This window comes from Propithecus coquereli, unplaced genomic scaffold (genome assembly GCF_000956105.1).
Source record: "Propithecus coquereli isolate 6110/MARCELLA unplaced genomic scaffold, Pcoq_1.0 Scaffold4, whole genome shotgun sequence".
NCBI classification, from domain to species: domain Eukaryota; kingdom Metazoa; phylum Chordata; class Mammalia; order Primates; family Indriidae; genus Propithecus; species Propithecus coquereli.
In genome coordinates, this window is record NW_012149729.1 from 652,428 (window position 1) to 667,363 (window position 14,936).

A 14,936-nucleotide genomic window follows, 5' to 3' on the forward strand; every position below is an offset into this window, starting at 1 on the left:
TATATTTTCTGCTGAAATCTTATTGAAACATGATTAGAGTAAGGTTCAAAAGAAACGTTTCAAGGCCTAGTAACTTCTGTGTGATGTTAAGTAAGTCGTTTCACTACTCTGAATCTTACCTAATTTTTTCTACTTCAAAATAGAGATAATGTTACCTATCGCGGCTTTTAGGAGGACTGCTATCAAAAGTACTTGATAATAATGGCTAAAATTTGCTAGAGGTTTTTTATGTGCCAGTTTTTCTGCTACGTTAACTATTATATATCATTAAATCTGTTTAAAAGGACAAAAGATACCGTTATTTTTTCCTTTTTATAAGGGAGAACACCAAAGATTAGAGTGGCTGAGTATCTTGCTGTTTCCATAAAGAGAAGTTAAAATGATCCTAAGAAACTGAGGTCATCAAACAGTTTAGGAAGTGGATTTCTCATGCAGGAACAGTGATCGAATTAAATCCACAGATGATCTATAGCTGGTTGATGTGGAGATTGATTGAACATAACTCAGAGTAGCAGCCCAAATTAAGAAAATTCAAAATTCAGTAAATCCATGGTCAAAAGCAGAACAAATGTATTTGGATTCAATTATAAGAAAAAGACAAAGTTATGATGAAAAGAAAACTCAGCAATTGGGATTACAGGTTGGGCTCCATTACAAATTGGCTATTTGAGTTTGCCAAGTGATTTATTCACTCCAGCTCTTAACTCTTCACAGGGGGCTTAGACTGTGTGATTTTATAGGTTAATGGGACAGGATAAAATTAGAACAGTAATCCTTGTGAATGACTTGCAATAATTCACTATTACTGTGCAGAGTGAAAAACAAAAGAAATTATAACATACATTCCACTGATTCAGGTTTATAATCACTCATTGATTCCTTCATTTAACAATACTTGTTGAACATCTGTAATACTATGTAACAAGTAGTAATCTGGCAGTGAACAAAATGAAGTCCTTGTTTTGCTAGTTTACATTCTCCTGAAGGAAGACGAACATAAACAAATATATAATATACACCATGTCAGATGACATAGGTGATAAGTGCTACAGATCAAAGAATAAACAAGGGAAGTTGATGGTGAAGGGAAATATTCTAGTCCCAGTGCCTCTTTGCTGTTCCTTGAATACACCAGATCCACTACCAAATTTGCACCCGCTGATAGACCTGCCTCCAGAACACCCTTCCCCAAACATCCTCATGGCTACCTCTCCCTCTCTGCTTTCAAGTTTTCTTTCAAATGACACCTGCTGGATGAGGCCTAACACATGGAAAATCCCACCCTTCCCCACTCTGCTCTCTATTTTCTTTCCCATCAATCTTATCCCCTTCTAATGTATGATATAAATTGCTTATTTGTGTGTTTAATACCTGTCTCCCCCAGCTATAATGTAAGTTCCAAGAAGCCAGGGCTCTTTGTTTTGTTCAAGGATGTATTCCAAAGCCTAATCAGTGCCTGATGAGAAGTAATGCTCAATAAATTGATTAATAGACAAATTGATCAATGAGTGAATGAATGAGTTACAAGGGTGATCTGGAAGGTCTTCTCTGTTGAAGTGACTAAATAGCAAAAGCTTCACATTCAAAATCAAAAGGAATTAATAAGGAAAATTGTTAATTAAATTGTGCTATATCCAGTTGACAGACTATTATATGGCCTTAAAAATGATTTTAAACGATATCTATGAGGACTATAAAATAACATGAAAACTATCTATAATATATGAAAAAGTGAAAAATGCAGGATGCAAAAATATGTATATATTATTATTACAATTATGTAAAAAAGTCTTTAGAAGAAATGCTAGAAAGAAATACACCAGAAGTTACTAGAATATGTTATAGTATAATAACATATAGTTACTAGTTACTCTGTAATAACATATAGTTACATACAGTAATTATTGATGATTTCCTTTATTATTTTTTCTACTTTACACATCTTCTATAAGGTAATTCTGTCATCTTTAATATGAAAATAAATTTAATTTTTAAAAAGTTAATCTGTGCAATGGTACCTCTCATTCCTGGTACTATAAATTATTTTTTGTTTTGTTTATATTTTACATTTAGAAATTAGACCAATGTCAATTACCTCTGACAAGCAGAGATTCAGAATTGAAAAGAGCACACCTGGATTGCAAATGTTTCATACAAAAAACAGAGATAGAGAAGGAGATTGAATCAACTATCATTCCTTCCATAGAAGCATCATAACTCTCTTGAGTTTACCTTCCAAGAAAATTCTATCAACTGAACATGACTCAAAAGAATGATACAATGCTAAGTGATTTAAAATTGAACAAAGCATCAGGATGAGGAAATTGTCCAAGACCCTGTTTTATTCTGAGCTTTTCCACTACTTGGGTGATCAAGCATTGGTGGTTGAGGATCAGCAACATGTACTCACAGTGAAAGCATGCAAGGCTGTGTTACTCCATGTACTCAGAATAAGTCACTGAGGTAGGCTTATTACCAACTTACAGATGACAAAATCGAGACTATAAATAACTTGCCCAGGGCCACACAACCACATAGGTAGTAAAACCATGATTCAAATTAGATTCAAAATGATTCTAAATCCAGTACTCAAAACTTATATATGGGGTAGGGGGAAGCATAAATATCTAACATTTCTCATAGGACCTCTTTTCAACAGCACTTCCAGGTCTCTTAAGTGACATTTATTAAATCATTTATTTAAAATAACAATTTTTGCTTGTGAAAGTCACCAACTGCATTTTTATTAACATGGCTCCAGTTTCTGAATCTATAGCAGTGTCAGCTTAAGTAAGCATGAATATTATCCCAAAGCTTCTACGGTATTCAGACTGCCAGGGTCTGTGAGGGAAGGACTCACGGCGGGTGAGAGTGGCACCACATTGGAATAGATGCCTTTGCAATGAGTTGGAAACAGCTCCTCTTGCCTCAGCCCCTGGCCCCTCATGAGAAGCAACATCAGCAATGGTTCTGTACTCATTAAGTCCAGGTGGGAAGCAGAAGCCTACTGCGAACCTGAGGCTGGAACAAAAATTCTGCCTTTGGTCCTCTTTGGTGGATGAGTTTACCAAGTCATGGCCTGAGGTGACTCCTCCTGTTGAATCAGATCATTACTTAGTAATCTGTCCTTAAATAAATTGCTAGCTGGAAAAACAGTCTTTGAAATCAATAATGTAATATTTACATATGTACATTCATATCCATATCTACATCTATATATTCATGCAATACTACATCAGAGTAAAAATGAACAAACTACTGAAGAAGCTCAGGAAATTTCACCCCAAAATATGAATCCTTGGTATAAACACTATTTTGAATTAAAAGCCCTTAGAGATCAACAAGCCCTTGGAAAGGCTTTCCCTCTATCTGCATAACCAGATGGACCCATCAAAAGAACAATCAAATCCCCTTCCCCTCCCTATTATCTAATTACATTGCAGGAAAGAAAATCAAGAATGCAACCAGACCTGGCCTAAATCATTTTAAATATGATACCTTTCTCTCAAGGTTAATTTAATTTGCAAAGGACATCATTTACAAGTCAATCTGTTTCCCCCATCCATTTATCCTCCCTAGCAATCATTTATTGTTCCTAAACAGAATTACCCATATTCCTCATCTCCCCCTCCCCTCTAAAAGAAGGTTATAAAAATTTCTGGACCCAATTGGGATATGGTATAATCAATCACTCTGTGATTCTCCCCAGGCACATAGTAATAAACCTCTTCCTCTTCTTCATCTGCCTTAATTGTGAGTTGGTCTTTCAGTGAACTTTTGGGGGAAAGGTGAAGTTTCCCCTCACCCCCACACTACTATCAAAACCACATGAATAAATCTCACAAAAATAATGTTGAGGGGGAAAAGGTAGGCAAAAAAGAATGTACATTGTGTTATTTATTTATATAGTTTTATAAAACAAAAAACTCTAGGGTGACAGAAGGCAGACAATAATTACATTTCATGGAAAGGGTGATAACTGGGAAAGAATAAAGGGATTTCAATGTGAAAGTGCTTTAAACTGCAGGTGTATAATTTATACACTTTTTCTGTGTGTATGCTTTACTTCAGTAAGACCATTATTTAAAAGAATAAAAGAAAACACACCAAATAATAATCAAGAACTGATTGTGAACTAATAGAGTTGCAAGCTGAAGATGATCCCAAAGAATCATTGAATTTCAGCTAAAAAAATTACTTAGCATGAATCTATACATTTCTGGTTATGGAGGATATTTACTAGTATACTAATACTATCCTAGATAAAATTTTTCTTGTTTTTTAAGTAACTAACAAGTTAATCAGGTGGTCTTTTTAACTTTCGTAAAATTTATCACCCTAATTTTTTTGTCTATCTTGCTTTTATAACATAAACTAATCCTGAGCAATTTGATGAATTGCAACTTTCCTTCAGAGTTGGTTTTTACCTGGTTAATTTTCTAATATTAAGCTTTCAATAGAAATTATATTCTAAGTTTGCTCTGATCACAAAAATTAAAAATAAGTAGTTAAAATGTTTAAAAGACTATGAAACTTTTTAAAATCTCATTTCCTAGGGATTACATGCCTGCTACTGTCTGAGCATTTATGTACCCCCAAAATTCATGTGTTGAAATCCTAACCTCAAAGGTAATGGTGTTAGAAAGTGGGCCTTTTGAGAGGTGATTAGGTCATGAAAGCAAAGCCCTTATGAACAGGATTGGGGTCTTTATAAAAAAACCTCCCAGAGAGTGGCCTTACCCCTTCCACCATGGGAAGACACAGCTAAAAGGTGTCATCTGTGAACAGAAAGAGGGCCCTCACCAGACAATAAGTCTGCTGCCACCTCGACCTTGGACATTCCGGACTCCAGAACTATGGGAAATAAATTTCTGTTGTTTAATACCCCGGTTTATGATATTTTGTTATAACAGCCTGAACAGACTTAAACAGTGCTACTACATCCTGTTTGAGATTGACAGATAAATAGAAATATAGAAAACAGAAGGATTCAAAATAGAAGTACATCAGCCAACAAAGAAGGCAGCCATTGGCCAAATGTCACTCTAAAGAGGCCCCTCAGCAATATAAAATGTACTGTGGGATCAGTATCTCAAAGAGATGTCTGTACACCTATTGCATTATTCACAATAGCCAAGAGATGAAAATAACTTAAATATCCATCAGTGGATATTTAATACAAATCTGCTTTGTGTTGTATGACCTTCTTGTATGGAAACATTGATATCTTTCTCTACATTTGGAAAGTTCTCTGTTATTATTTCTTTTAATAAACTTTCTACTCCAAAGTTAATAACTCTTAAATTTACCCTTTTAAGGCTCTTTTGCAGACCTTGTAGGGTGCTTCATTTTTTTTTTTCTTTTTTCTTTTCTGACTGTGTTTTCAAATGGCCTGTCTTCAAGCTCACTAATTCTTTCTTCTGTTTAGTCAATTCTGCTGTTGAGACACTCTGATGCATTTCTCAGTTTGTCAATTGAATTCTTAATCTGCTTTTTTTTTTTATTGTGTCAATCTCTCTGTTACATTTCTTTGATAGGCTTTTGACTTCCTTCTCTATGTTGTCGTGAAGTTCACTGAGCTTTTTCAGGACAACTATTTTAAATTCTTTGTCTGATTTTTGGTTCTTCTAAAGGTGCTTGCTTGCATGGGTAGTTGTTGAATTTGGCTTTTGTGCAGAGCAACAGTCATCAGAGGTTTCTATTCAGCCATCTTGCTCTACCCCTTCTCCTTCATTTTTTTTTTCATAAAGGTTATCATAAATCTGGCCCAACAAACTTCTTCCTCAGTTTCCTGCTCTGACCCCATTTCCTCTACTCTTACTTATTGGCTTTGTATTTTGAGTAGGTCAACTTGACCAAGGTCCCAAACAATATCCCCTCTCTACCTCAGGTTGGTCTGCCCAGAGGCTTCTGTGCCCACCATCACCCCCAGCTATTGTCAGAGGGCAATATAGTATCTTATGTTGACATTTTTGAGAGAAAGGGGTAGAAGTGAAGTTTCCTCTGGTTTCATTTGTAAAATTGGTCTATTCTTGGGAATAGAATTCCACCTTAGGTATTACTAATTTGGCTCCAGGTCTCACTCTTGCTCAGGTTGGTCTCAAACTCCTGACCTCAAGCGATACTCCCACCTTGGCCTCTCGGAGTGCTAGGATTACAGGTGTGAGCCACCGTGCCTAGCCTCAAATTTTTAATAGAGAAAAAAAAATCTCCAAAAATGAAATGTCCATTAACAAAAAATTTCATTAAAAATTGTCATATAGTGATACAGTAGATTATGATGTGGTCAGTAAAAAGATGTACTAATATGGAGACACCCCAAATATATTGTCTGGTGAGAAGAGCAAGTTATAGAAAATTATAAACACCATAGACCAATTTGTATTAAATATATACACACATATTTGATTACATATTCCTAGGAAATTTCTGAAATTATATATAAGAAACTGTAACCAGGAGTTATAACTGGTAGAAGAAGAAGAGAAGGGGACTTTTAGTTTTCTACCTTATATTATTTCACCATGAGCAGCAATGACATTATAAGAATAAAAAAGATTTCACAACTTAAAATGGATTAATGAATAAAATGTTAAGACCTAAAACTATAAAACTACTAGAAGAAAATAAAAGAAAAATGCTGCAGGACATTGGTCCAGGGAAAGATTTTATGGGTAAGAGTATAAAAGGACAGACAACAAAAACACAAATAGACAAATGAAACTATATCAAACTAAAAAGCTTCTGCACAGGAAGGGAAAAACAATCAACAGAGTCAATCAACAACCTATAGAATAGGAGAAAATAACTGCAAACTATTCATCAGACAAAGAACTAATACCCAGAATGTACAAGAAACTCAACTAACTCAAGATTAAAAAAATAAAAAATAAAAATAGACAAAGGATCTGCATAGACATTTCTCAAAGGAAGACATATAAAAGGCCTATAAGTGTGTGAAAAGATGCACAACATCACTAATTATGAGGAAAATTCAAATCAATACCAGAATGGGATATCATCTTACTCCAGTTAGAATGGCAATTATCAAAAAGACAAAAAATAATAAATGCTGGTGAAAATGCAGGCAAAAGGAAACTCTTATATGCTGTTGGTGGGAACGTGAATTAGTATAGCCATGTGGAAAACAATATGGGGATTTCTCAGAAAACTAAAAGTAGAACTACTATGAGATCCATCAAGGAAAGGAAAGGAAATGAATATATCAAAGGATATCTGTTAATTGCAGCACTATTCATAATAGCCAAGATATGGAATCAACCTAACTGTCCATCAACAGATGAATGGATAAAGAAAATATGGTATATGTAAACAATGGAATACATTTCAGCCTTAAAAAAGAATAGGGAAAATAGAGAGAGGTTGGTTAATAGATACAAAATGATAACCTGGATGACAGGAATAAGTTCTAGTGTTCTGTAGCACTGAGGAGTGAATATAGTTATCAATAACTTATTGTATATGTTAAGAAAGTTAGAAGAGAGAATTTTCGAATGTTCCCAACACAAAGAAATCATAAATGTTTGAGGTAACAGATATCCTAATTACCCTGATTTGATCATTATACATAGTAAACATACAGCAAAATATCACTCTGTACAATAATGTACAATTATTACATGTCAACTAAAAATAAGAGAAAAAAGACAAAAGAATTTAAACTAACAATGTATAAGACTATACAAATGTTTTAATTTTTTTCACTCAAACAGATGCTGACAGAACAAGTGTTTTGTTTTTTAAAAAATTGACGGAGCTTAAAATGTATAATAATAATTTGAATCATTTTATTGCCTTTTGCAGCTCCATCTCAATTGAGATACTAAACAAAGCTTAAGCATGAAGAAATGAAGACTGTAACAAGCCAAACATTTTCCTTTTTCCTCACAGGAAACTTAATGCCTCGAAGAGTTTACTTTAACATCTTAGTGACTTTAATTGTACCATAATCTGTGAGTACCTAGACGACTGTAGATTTGGCATATCCTAATCTGCTTTGTGGCTTCATCTCTTGTTTCTAAAAGGAAGGCTGGGGAAATGGAAGTGGAAGGAGGTGGCAGTAACATTTGTAGGGCTCAGACCTGGTAAGGCATTCAACTATTAATACAACCGCTCTTGGTTTTAACAGTGGGGTGAAAGCTAATTGTGTATGCAACAGATGTTCCTTTCAATCATGTGCAAATTAGAGTCCTCAGTGGCACCAGAGAAAGAAAAGAATTCTAGTTCTTTCACTTCTCTCTTCCCTCCTTTTGTTTTCTTCTTTCCCACCCATTCTCTTTCCTTCTCTCTTGATTGTAAGCCAAGGAGAAAAGAGAAATATCCAGGATCTGTAAATCTTACTGACGGGTTTTACTGATGAGCTTTCACTTTCAAGTTCTTAACACCCCATGTCAAATTGTAATGTCATCAAAATGTCAGTATCTTGTGCTGATTGTGTTGAAACAATCTTGGTGGTTTTATAAATGAAGGAGATAATAGGAGTTTGTATACTCTAAGCTGGAGAGAATACTGATAGGCAAGCTGTTGAGTACTGGAATACAAATTGAACTCGTGGTAGAGAATTCATGCGAGATTGTAGTATTTGTCAAGTTGAAAGGAAACCACCATTCACTAGGTATAGAAAGAACTTTGCAAAAGGACCTTTCAGTGAGACATGTTGTTTTCAGGCATTTAATTAGTATAAAAGAGCACGCTGTAAAATGGACAAATTGTTCATTTTAGCTAACATGTAGAATTACAAATTTACTTCACTACAGAAGAACTCATGGTGAAAAATAAAATATTAACAAAGAACATTGTGGCAGGTGATGTAGATGATGAGACACCCTGGGAAGTTCCAACTTTCTTCCAAGAAGGTTGATAGCTGGGTTCTAAGTTTACAGAGGTATCTATACAAACATCCTCAGCAACACACACATCAATAGCATTAATGTCTTTTATATCATCTCTCTCTTTACAACTCAAGGAGGGATAACAGCTGCAATTAAATTTTTCAGAAAGTTGCTTCAGGTCTTCAAGTGTGGGTTTTCCACGTACCATGTACTTTCCACTTTTCCCAATTTGAATAGCAAAATTCTCTGGGTTCAGGTGAAGATAGTCACTTGAATTCCAGTTTTTCCTTGTACACACACCTTGCTCCTGGCAAAGCACTTGGCTGCACATTTTGGCTGCTAGGGTGACATTGATTAAGTAAGGATTCACTGGTCTTCACATATTTGTCCAGGGTCAAGCAAGATTTCTATAAAATTATAAGATGGTCAGAATATCAAAGGACAAGTCACTCATATGTGAATTAATTCACTGCAATAAGCAATTTTAAAGTAAGAACAAAATATAACCAGACAGAGCAAGAGGTAGAGAATATCTTATCTTTTTTACCTTATCTAGCAATATTACTCCAACTGACATTTGTAAGTTTGTTGCACATGCTGTTTTATTCCACTGAATAACTGACCAGTTGAGGCTTAACATATCCTAACCTGATCTTCCTTAATAATTCATAAACTAATCAGAGTTATTAATAGAATAGTACAACTGTTAGAGTATAAGCTCTGAGGTCCATTTGCCCTGACTGGAGTTCCAGTTCCATTAGACTACCTATATGAACTTGGGAATCTCTCAAACTATTCAAGTCTTAGTTTCCTATCTGAGTGACTTGGGCAAATTAATTAACCTGGTTATGCTTTAGCTACACACTCTGTAAGATAAGGATAATTATGGTGCTTACCTCGTAGATTTGTTGTAAAGATAAAAAGATATGATAAATATAAAAGTGTTTAACACAGGACCTAGCATATCTTTGGTTGACCCTCAATAAATTATAAATGTAATAAGTACTACATTTTCCAGACAAGTTTAAATAGAATTGAATAGAGTGATTTTTATTTCTATTTTTTATTTCGATAGATTTAGTTTTCCTTAATTATTCACTCAAGTACACTTTCCAAGCTTCTTGCTTTTTCTTCTCCTCCTTCAGGGACATCTATGATTCTTATGTTTGGGCATTTTACACAGTCACACATTTCTGGGAGTCTTTCTTCATGTCTTTTAATTTTTTTATTTTTGGCTGACTAGGTTACTTTGAAAGACTTTTCATCAAACTCTAATTTCTTACTTCTGCTTGGTCTAGTCTTTTGTTTAAATTTTCCACTGTGTTTTGTATTTCCCTAAACGAATTTTTCATTTTCAGAAGTTCTGTTTCATTGTTTGTTAATATATCTATCTCTTTAGTAAATTTTTCATTCATTTCCTGAATTATTTTTCCAATTTCTTTGAGTTTGTTTTCCATTCTCTTGGATCTCATTGAGCTTCCTTACAATCCATATTTTGAATTCTTTATCTATCATTTCAGTATTTTCACTTTGGTTGGGATCCATTACTAGACTGCTGATGTGATCCTTTGGGAAGGTCGTTACACTCGGTTTTTTCATACTGCCAGAGTTCTTGCACTGATACCTTTATCATCTGGGGAGGTTGTTACTTCTTGTTTTTGAATTTTCCTTTGTTTAGATGGGACTTTTTTTCCTCCCTCCTAAGGATGTGACTGTAGCATATGTTAGATAAGGATCTTTGGCTTTGTTTGTGGGCACCTTCTAGGCAACCTAGGTTCTGAATGAATACCTTGGTTATAGGTGGCCTTAGTATAGTAGTTTTCCCAAATGCTGGTTATATGTAGGCTGTAGCAGTGGTATACTATATGTGTGGTCATATTCTCTGCCTTCTGTTGAGAAGAGGAGATCAAAATCTCTGAAATTTAATCTCTTTCCCCAGCCCTGTGCACTTCTAATAGTATGAATTATATTGGGATGTCCAGTTTAATCTCAAGGTCAATAGGTGGTATTGGCAGGTTAGAGTCATCCAAGCCCTGTGCAATTGAATCAGTAAATATGATGGGCTGTTAAAGTTGACCTCACTTCCAGTAGGTGGTGTTTGCAGGAGAGAGCCAGGTGCAGTGGTGTTTGTGGGACCTATGCCTAGCCCTAGTCAATCAGGAGATGTACTTGGATGTCCCAGACAGTGGGAGGAGTCCCTAAACTCCCAAGGAATCCCTTCTTGTGCTCTGCCACTACAGTGGTAGATGCGCAGGCAAGGCTGGGTCAGGCAAGACTGTGTCCAGACACCCCAAAGGTGGGCACAAGTGCTGCCTCAACAGGGGTTGGGGGTCAGCTCCCAAGCCACTGGGGAAAGTTTCCAGGTAGGGGCAGAAGTGTCCCCTCTATGCCAAAGAACCTGTTTATGGGGGTGGAGCAGTCCAGAATTCACAGTGCAGCTGGTGGTAGTGCTCTGCTCCCACTCCCTTTGCTGGTAGATCCCCCTCTGGTGTGTCTGGCCCCCGGCAGCAAGCCAAACCAACCAGGCCATTCAAAAGGCAGCCATGCAGCATGGACCCACACCACATTCTCTTCTCAGTTCTGTCTGTGTGGGCTCACTCTCCACTTGAGATCAGTTCACAAATGTCTGTTCCATGCCACTGAATGATGCAATTGAGTCGTGGGGGTATGGGATCAGGCCCACAGACCTGTCCTCTGGGCCCCTGAGTTCAAGCTCTGACTGTGACAGGGAGAGGTGTGCTGCCTGCGGAGCACTCAAGTAGGCTAAATGTCACTCTGCTGTGGTTCGGCCATGGGGTGGGCAGGGTATGCCCTTCTCTGCAGGAGTAGTCAGGCCGGCAGACCTGGAGAAGGCCAGCAAGTGGGGAGCTCACAGTCCCAAACACCCCTCAGTCCACTTTGGGTTTTTAAAGGAAAAGGCATGAGCCCCATTCTCCATGTAAGCCTGAGTGTCATAGGCAAACCGTCGGAGGGGTGGCAGCCACTCCCAAGTGCCCTGGCTGAACTTTCCCTTTTCATATAAATGCCAGCCGCATGCAGGAATTGCCATGGCTGTCAGTAGCAGTGAGAGGAAGAGGGGAGGAAGAGAAGACTGAATGGAGGAGAGCCCTTTGCCTAAAGGGTACCCTGGCCTGCTGCAATCTCCTCTCACCTGAAAGCAGCCTGTCCTGAGAGTCCAAGCCCTGGGGAAATCACACAGTTCCCAGGGTTCCCCTGGGACCCACCAGCCCCCTGTGGCTGCTGCAGTCTGAGTTGGTGCTGGGGAATGTTATCTGTAGATCTAGGTAAATGGAAACCAAAAACCTGAGATTCCCTGGTCAGGGCAGCTGCAAAAATGCTGCCTCTCCATGAAGCGAGGGAAATTAGAAGCACCCTCCATGCAAAGTCTAGGTGCAGTGAGCACAGATTTAGTGAAGGTGCAGCATCTTCTTACCCACTTGGGCCTGGCTGCCCAGCAGCATGCTGGCACCAAGCACTCCTGGGAACAGATGCAACTGTATTTGCAGCAATAGGCAGTGGGGATGGGAGAATTCCCATTTCCAGGTCCCTTCCCTGCCTCTGGTGCTGCTTTTGTTCTGGAGTGGGAACACTGTCCTGTCCCACAGACTCCTCTCTGCACCTACATCTACACTGGGAGGGGTGCAGACAACTTTGGGTCACACATCAGTGGCTCTCAGGTGGAGAAGAGCACATGCCTTGCTTTCTTTCACCCCAAAAACCTTTGTAGCTCATGGCATCTTCCCATCCCCCAGGGACAGCCCACCCTATGGAACAGAACTCCAGGGAATCCTACAGTTCTGTGTTGCTTTGGACTTTTGTGGTTATCACAGTCCAAGCAGGTGCTGGGAAGTATTTGTGGGCGGTCCAGTGACAAGGAAACTGAAGGGCAGGGCAGGATAAAGGCACATAATGGGTGGACAAGCAGTATGGTGCCCACAACCTCAGCTCATGTCTATAGTGGAGGAAAGTGACAGTGAATGGTCTGGCAGCCTGGTGCTCTGTTCTTACGAGGTTCTCAATTTGCTGACGGCAAGAACACTAGGGCTCGTAAGAGTATAGAAGCTCTTGGACAGTCTGGGTATAGCAGGTGTGTGGGCAGGAAAAATAAACACCCCCATTTACCCTTTCCATGGGACTCCAAACTCCTTAAAGATCAATCTCTCCCAAAACCTTACTCCTCCTTATTCTTCTCTGCAATCTTCCCACGGGATACCTGGTAGGTTCTGGCACTTTTCCCTCAGAATTACACCTGTGCTATGCTTTTTCACCTAAAACTTTTTATTCTTTCTGGGATGATCTGGCAACCAATATTTAGTCAGCCGTCTTGCTGCAGAATCTAAGAGTGATTTTTAAATTGCTGACTCAAAACAACTAAAAGGGTTCAACTAAGTATACTTTATGTAAATGTTACATATAGTCTAATTGCAGATGAATAATGACAGCTCTTTTACAAATTTGGCAGAATATGAGTGATGAGCAACTGAAATGATTCATCTTAAGATTGGTATGTTCTAAAACCTGGACACTGTGCTTTTAAAAACATTGAAGATAGTCACTTATGTTTATGATCAACAGTTCCACTGAGTGGCTGGCTGTGTTAATCCTTCAGCAGACAAAAGGAAGTGGTGGTGGTAGGGTGGAAGGCAAGTCAAGGAATCTTGACAGATTCCACTTGAATCTATTTCCGTTACCTTCCTTGAGATGATGTCATCTACTGTTGGCAGAATAATTGCCTCCCAAAGATGTTCACACCCTAATCCCCTAGAATCTGGGACTATGTTATCTTACATGGCAAAAGGGATTTTGCAGATGTGATTAAGGCTACGGACCTTGAGAAGGGGAGATTATCCCGAATTACCTGGATGTGCTCAATCTAATTACATGAGTCTGAACATGTAGAAACTTTTCAAGCTGGGTTAGAAAGATAAGACACAAGAAGGAAGAGAGATGCAAAGTCACCACTGCTGACTTTGGAAAGAGAAGAAGAGGACCATGAGCTAAGGAATGTACCAGCCTCTAGAAGCTGGAAATGACCTTTAGCCAACAGTCAGCCAGATAATGTAGATCTCATTGCTCCAACCACAAGGAACTGAATCTGCCAACAACCCAAGCGACCTAGTGAGGATCCTCCCTTAGGAAGGATGTAGGCCTGCTGACACCTTGATTTTAGTCTATTGAGATCCATGTTGAACACCTAACCTGCTGAATTATAAGATAATAAATTTCTGGTTTGTAAGCCACTAAATTCATTGTAATTTTTATGGAAGGAATTGAAAACTAATACACTATCCTTCTTCTTAACCTTCCAATGGCTCTGCATGGTAATTAGAATAAAATTCAACAACCTCTCTTGACTTGTACACAGCCTGACATGGTGTACCCTTCTTTCCTCTTGTACAACCTTCCCACACCTACTCTACCTTAAACATAGGAGTTATTTCACTAGCATGGCAGGTTCATTTCAAACTGCACTTACTGTTCCCTGTGCTTGGAATGCTCTTTCCTCTCACTTTTATCATGGTTTACTCATCTTGTTGTTGAGATGGCAGCTTTAATCAGGCAATGCCCTTCTAATTATGATCAACAGTTGGCAGAATATCTTTCTTGTCGATTTTCACATCTCTCTATTCCAATTCTCTGTATAGAACTTATTAAATCAAATATTTTTCTGTGTATTGTATTTAAGCACTGATAAGCTCCAAGAGTACCTGGACATGTTCAATATTCTTCAACACTATGTTCCTAGTACCAAGGATGTGAGAATATATACCAAGCTCAGAACACATTGCCGTTGCTTCCTCAACTCCACAGAGACAAGGGTTTGGCAAAAAGAAGAGTAAAGGGATGAGAATGATTTGAGAATCATTGACCAACATAAGATGTAGTCTATAAAAAGATCTTAAAACTGGCTCTCTAATAGGAAAGGCCTGGTTATATCTCCATACATATATCTCAATGGTGTAAATACTCCTACCATGACCAATATCAAGCTACCAACCTAACATAACTGAATGCAGCATTGGGAATTGAGTACGCCACCATTACACACTATGGCAATAAGGTGTAGACTAGCACATCATTACA

The 14,936-nt window shown here is 37.9% G+C and overlaps 1 pseudogene across 1 annotated transcript in view; it reads right to left on the minus strand.

The window, feature by feature from the left end:
• Positions 1–8,763: 8,763 nt before the first annotated feature.
• The window catches only part of LOC105817099, a 9,614-nt pseudogene continuing 3,441 nt past the window's right edge, over positions 8,764–14,936 (minus strand). The window contains exon 2 of the transcript XR_001137824.1: positions 8,764–9,259. The product of XR_001137824.1 is annotated as a hyaluronidase PH-20-like (transcript). The remainder of the gene's footprint in view (positions 9,260–14,936) is intronic.